Genomic DNA, 5,775 nt, shown 5'->3' on the forward strand with positions numbered 1-5,775 from the left:
TAAAAGTACACATTCATTTGGACAACTGTACATGCGATTATTCTTTTTGGACAAAAAAAATAATAATAGACCAGAACTCAACCGAGATGCAAGCCAGCCCTTCCGCAGTTGTCCAAGGGGAATATTCCAAATGCCAGCAAAGATGGAAGGACCCATATGGGGCATTGAACATTCTCTCTCCTCCACTTTGAGTGATTCTCTCTTTTTGAAGATTTTGTGAAGATTTTCTCTTTCCTATCTTCCACCTACTTAAAGCACCAAGGGCATGGACAAGATTTTCCATTAAATTAGAAGATTGGTCGAAGCAAAGCAAGAAAAATCATCCAAAGGGGGGGGTTTGTGTGCAAGTTTGAAGAGAGAGAGAGAGAAAGGAAATAAGAGAGAAAAAATAGGAAACAAAAAAAAAAATAAAAGAAAAAAAAATGAAACAAAAAGAGAAACCGTGGGAGAGCTTTTTTCTCCTACTTTCTTTCCTATTTTCTCTTCTCTCCCTCCACCTCACAAACTATCCAAGAGGGGCCCACACTTGTGCTTTCTCCTCTTGTCTCCCCTATTTTCTCTCCATTTTTTCTATTTTCTTTCCTATTTTCCACCTTATCAACAAGAATCTCAAAAAATCCTACCATTAGGTAACCCAAATCATTGGATTCTCTCCCTTATTTCCATTCTTTCATTTTTCTCCTAATTCCTATTTTTCACTTCATCACACAAATTTGGCCAAGAGGTCGAGCACAAAAGAGAAGAAAAAAAATATATAAGAAAAAAAGGCAAGAAATAAAAAATCCCCTCCTTCCTATTTTATCTCTATCTTCCCATTCCCTATATAAGAGGGTCGACCAAGCTAGAAAAATCATCCCTCTCTTCCTCTCTTCTTCTAGGTTTTTATTTGTGCTCTTCTTTTTAGCTCTTTTGTCTTAGTTTTTTTTTATGCAAGCACTTTTGTTATTTTTTTTTATTATTATTATTAATGCAAGTCTTTTATTTTGATTAATGCAAGCCTTTATTTTATTGTTCAAGTTATTCAGTTGTAATTTTAATTTCTAGTTCTAGGCTTAGTTCTAGACGACAAGAACAAGTTGTGGAGCATCTCTTTCAAGTTCAATTTTTCTCTTCATGATTTGTTTTCTCTAGGCCTAGCAATTTCATATTTGATTTAGTTCTGATCTGATTTTTTGGGCTGGTAGTATTTCAAATCAATCAAGTTATTTTAATTCAAGGATTGAAGTATAGAAGTTCAGGTAAGTTGGCTTCTACAGTAATCTTCTCACCCCCCTCTCATTCCCTCTTTTGGCTACCCATCATTCTAAAATGAGGTTTTAAATTTTCAGTTTACATTATTGCTTTTCCTTTTCCCCCAAGTTCCTTGGCTAGATGCATGTGTTGGCTTTGCCCCTCTCTAGCCATTGAACTATCCTTTTACTTTCGTTATTTATAGTGTATCCCACGGGCTAAGTAGGGAAACCTACTTGTGTGCCCCTCTTTGGCTTTGTCCCCTTTATTTGCACTTTTCTTCATTTCAGCACTTTTATTTTCAGTTTTTTGTTTTTTAATTGCGTGGTTTGAGTATTTAAATTTCTAGATGACGAATGGTTAGGATTAGATGTGAATGGTTAGGTCGTTCAATTTTTATTGCAATTTCAATTTCAGTTTCTTTAGATGTGTTGGTTATGACGTTTTTAGATGCATTTGTGTTAGGACGGTTGTTAGTAGTAGATCACCATAATCAATCATTACACTTTCGCATTACTAAAAGAAGCTAAAAATAAAGTTACCACTCTCCTTGTGTTCGACCCGTTAACTACACTGATCCATACGCTTGCGGTTGCTTTTAAAATGCAAACAAGTTTTTGTTGCCGTGGTCGGATAGACAATTCCATGTTATTTTTTGCTTTCTTTTAGTAAATTTGGAGTGCTTTGTTTTCTTTGTTTTATTTTTATTTTTATTTTTCTTTTATTGAATTCTTGAGAAGAACAACTTGCAATAATAGCTGTATTGGTGGAGGTCGCCAAGCCTCATAGTATGATAAAGATAGGTTTCGCCCTATAGCAGTACCTCAGGAAGTGAGCAACTTCGGATCTCTACCGGTAAACTCAAAAAAATCCAAAAAAAATTCAAAATCAAAGAATAAAATAAATATATATTTTTCACTCTTTCGTTCTAGTTTTATTCTAGTTGTGGATAGTGTCCTATTGCATGAGTGCTGGGTGGGTACGTAATGCTGTGAATCGGTTAGAAATAAGAAATCCAACAAGTAGGGATTCTATACGTATATTCTCATCAATACCTTTCATTATGGGAGACGTAAACCAACAACAAAACCCTCCACCTAAATCTATGAAATATAGGTTGTACCCTGCTAGAGCCACCCAACCTTTCTGTATAGTTCTACCACAAGCACAGGGCAATAATTTTGAGCTCAAATCAGTACATCACTATGTTGCCCCACTTCCATGGGCTGTCCTCTGAGGATGCATACCTATTTCTAAGGGAATTTGAAGAGGCATGTGTTCTAATTAAGATCCAACTACTTTCTGATGATGCTGTTAAGCTTAGGTTCATCCCTTTTGTGTTGAAAGACCAAGCTAATAAGTGGTTGTATAGGTTACCCACATATTCTGTAACCACATAGGAAAAATTCACAGTTGTTTTCCTCAAGAAGTTTTTCCCAACTCACAAGACCAATAAGCTTTGAAGTGATATCCTTCATTTTAGGCAAAAGCCTTGTGAGTCCGTTTCCAAACTATTGGAGAGATTCAAAGATCTACTCCAAGAATGCCCTCACCATGGCCTAGACTTATGGCAGTTATGTCAAATAATTTATGAGGGTATTGATTACCCAACTAAACTCATGATAGAGTCAATGTGCCCCAGGGGATTCACAGACTTTACAGATAAAGGAAAGGCATGGGAATTCTTACTTGACTTAGCTAACAAAACCTGTGAGTGGGAATCAACCCAAGAAAATGAAAAACACCATAGAAGGAAAATGATATTTTATGGATGGGATAGTAGCCAAGGAAGTCCACTTGGATAGCCTAATCAAAAGGATTGAGTCTATTATTCCTATAGAGCCACAATCAGTCAATATGGTTAAGATGTGCAATTAGTGCCAGTCCCCTAGACATGTTATAGAAGAATGCCCCAATACCATTGGGGGCACTTCCAATGACAATGTTAATGCCCTATATCAAAATAATCCATATAGTAACACTTATAGTCCAAGATGGAGAAATCACCCAAATTTCTCCTGGACCCGAAAGGCTTCAACAGCCTTTTGCTCAAAATACTTTTCCTAGGCTAAATGTAGGACCTCAAGCTAGTTTCCCTAGGCCCCCTCTCCTATCATCTTATCAGCAACCCCCTGGGTTTACTAACACTGGAGAGGCAAGTAGATTGACTGACTTGGAAAAAAATATGACCCTCCTCATGACAAGCTATCAAAATCTTACGAGACAACTCTCCCAACTTGTCTCAATTTTACGTGAGAGAGAGAAATGAATGTTGCTTAGTCAACCAGAGCTTAACCCTAGGCATTGGCATATTAGTTCACAAGCACCACCTAAGGCATCATTGAATGTAATATAAGGTCAGATGCAATAAGGGCCCTCCAACCAATGTCATGCTCTTTATGCCCTTAAGAGTGGTAGAGAGTACTAGCAGAGTGTTCCTAAATCTTCCCCATCCATTATTCCTGTTAAACTCTCCTTCTGTTGGGGACACAAGTGTGCCTCCTATTCTAGGTTCGTCTGATGAACCTAAAACAATTAAAGATGATTTAGTTGAGGAAACCAAATATGAGTCTTCTGAAAAAGAGCAAAACCCTAACAGTCCTTATGTTTCTCCTATCCCCTTTCTTAATCGCTTGGTAAACAAAAAGAAGACTACTTCCATGGATAAAATTTTAGAAGTCTCGAAAAAGGTAGAAGTGAAAATCTCTCTTTTGGATGCCATATCCCAGATCCCTGCCTATGCAAAGTTCTTGAAAGATTTGTGTACTCACAAACGTATCAGGAGTGTACCCAAAAAGGCATTCTTGGTAGGTAACTTTAGTTCTATAATTACTTAGCCTATAACAGCCAAGTATAAGGATCCAGGGAGCCCTACCATGGCTTGTGTCATAGGCTATACCTACATTGAGCATACCTTACTTGACCTTGGCACAAGTGTGAATCTTTTACCTTACCATGTATATAAACAACTAGGATTGGGAGAATTGAAAGTTGCTGGAACTACTCTTCAGTTGGCAGATAGGTCTATTAAGATTCCTCAAGGGATGGTTAAGGATGTCTTACTTAAGGTGGGAGAATTTATTTTCCCTGTTGATTTCATTGTGTTAGATACTAAGCTCTTCTCAACCAAGGATGAAATTTCAACAATTCTAGGAAGACCATTCTGGCTACCAGTAATGCATTTATTAATTGTCAAAATAGTTTCCTAAGGTTACCTTCTGGCAACCAAACTGTTGAGTTTAACATGTTTAGGATAATAAAACAACCAGATATGGAAGAAGAGATCAATACGCTTGAGGATTTTATAAATTTTTCTGATGATTTAATTATTAACTTTGTTATTGATTTTGATTAAGAATTCCAAAAGTGTATGAATGAGTTGATTGATGATACTGAAAATTTCTTTTCTGGAGTCTTGAGTCTTCACACACCTATACAACCCTTAGGACTCCTTTCCAATTCCAATCTCAAACCTTCCATAGTTGAGCCCCCTTAGCTAGATTTTAAGGAGTTGCCATCTAATTTGAGGTATGCTTTCCTAGGGCCTGACTAGACTTTTCTAGTAACAACTTCTTCAGATTTGACTTCTAGCCAAGAAGAGGAATTACTTAAGGTGTTAAAATACAATAAGGAAGCCCTAGGTTAGACCATGGTTGACATCAAGGGTATAAGCCCTTCCATTGTACAACATCATATACACCTTATGGAGGATTCCAAACCATCCTTGGAACCCAAAGAAAAACTAATCCAGTGATGATGGAAGCCATTAAGAAAGAGATCCTAAAGTGCTTAGATCATAGAATTATTTATCCTATTTCTGATAGCCAATGGGTAAGCCCAGTTCACATAGTGCTTAAGAAGTCTGGTGTTACTGTAGTTTTCAATGCCAGTAATGAACTAATTCCAATCTGTGTCCAATCAGGGTGGAGAGTGTGCATAGACTATAAGAAACTTAATGCGGTAACCTAGAAGGACCACTTCTCATTGCCATTCATTGACCAGATATTAGAGAGGTTAACTGGACATGAGTACTATTGTCTTCTTGATAGATATTCCGACTATAACCAGATCCCAATTGCTTCCATTTTTACATGCCCATATAGAATATTTGCTTATAGGCATATGTCCTTTGGGCTTTGCAATGCCCCTACTTCATTCCAATGATGCATGATGAGCATCTTTTCTAACATGATCGAAAAATTCTTAGAAGTATCTATGGATGACTTTTCGATTCATGAGAATTCTTATCCTGAGTGTCTTCACTATCTTTTCTTAGTTTTGAAAAGGTGCATATCTAAGGATTTGGTTTTGAATTGGGAGAAATACCATTTTATGGTTAAATCTGGTATTGTATTAGGCCATGTAGTATCTAAGGAGGGAATTAAGGTAGATAGAGCCAAGGTGGATTTTATTGATAATTTATCACCTCCCCTTTCTGTTAAGGATGTCTGATCTTTTCTAGCATATGCTGGCTTCTACAGAAGATTCATTAAGTACTTTAGTCAGTTAGCCTGACCTCTCACTTCACTACTTTCTAAGATCAAA

The 5,775-nt window shown here is 36.9% G+C and overlaps 1 non-coding gene across 1 annotated transcript; it reads right to left on the reverse strand.

The window, feature by feature from the left end:
* Window positions 1-2,684: 2,684 nt before the first annotated feature.
* Window positions 2,685-2,791, reverse strand: LOC122070563. Its single transcript, XR_006137840.1, has one exon. It is a non-coding gene; the product is annotated as a small nucleolar RNA R71 (small nucleolar RNA).
* Between the last annotated feature and the right edge of the window lie 2,984 nt (window positions 2,792-5,775).

This window comes from Macadamia integrifolia, unplaced genomic scaffold (assembly GCF_013358625.1).
Source record: "Macadamia integrifolia cultivar HAES 741 unplaced genomic scaffold, SCU_Mint_v3 scaffold945, whole genome shotgun sequence".
NCBI classification, from domain to species: Eukaryota; Viridiplantae; Streptophyta; class Magnoliopsida; order Proteales; family Proteaceae; genus Macadamia; species Macadamia integrifolia.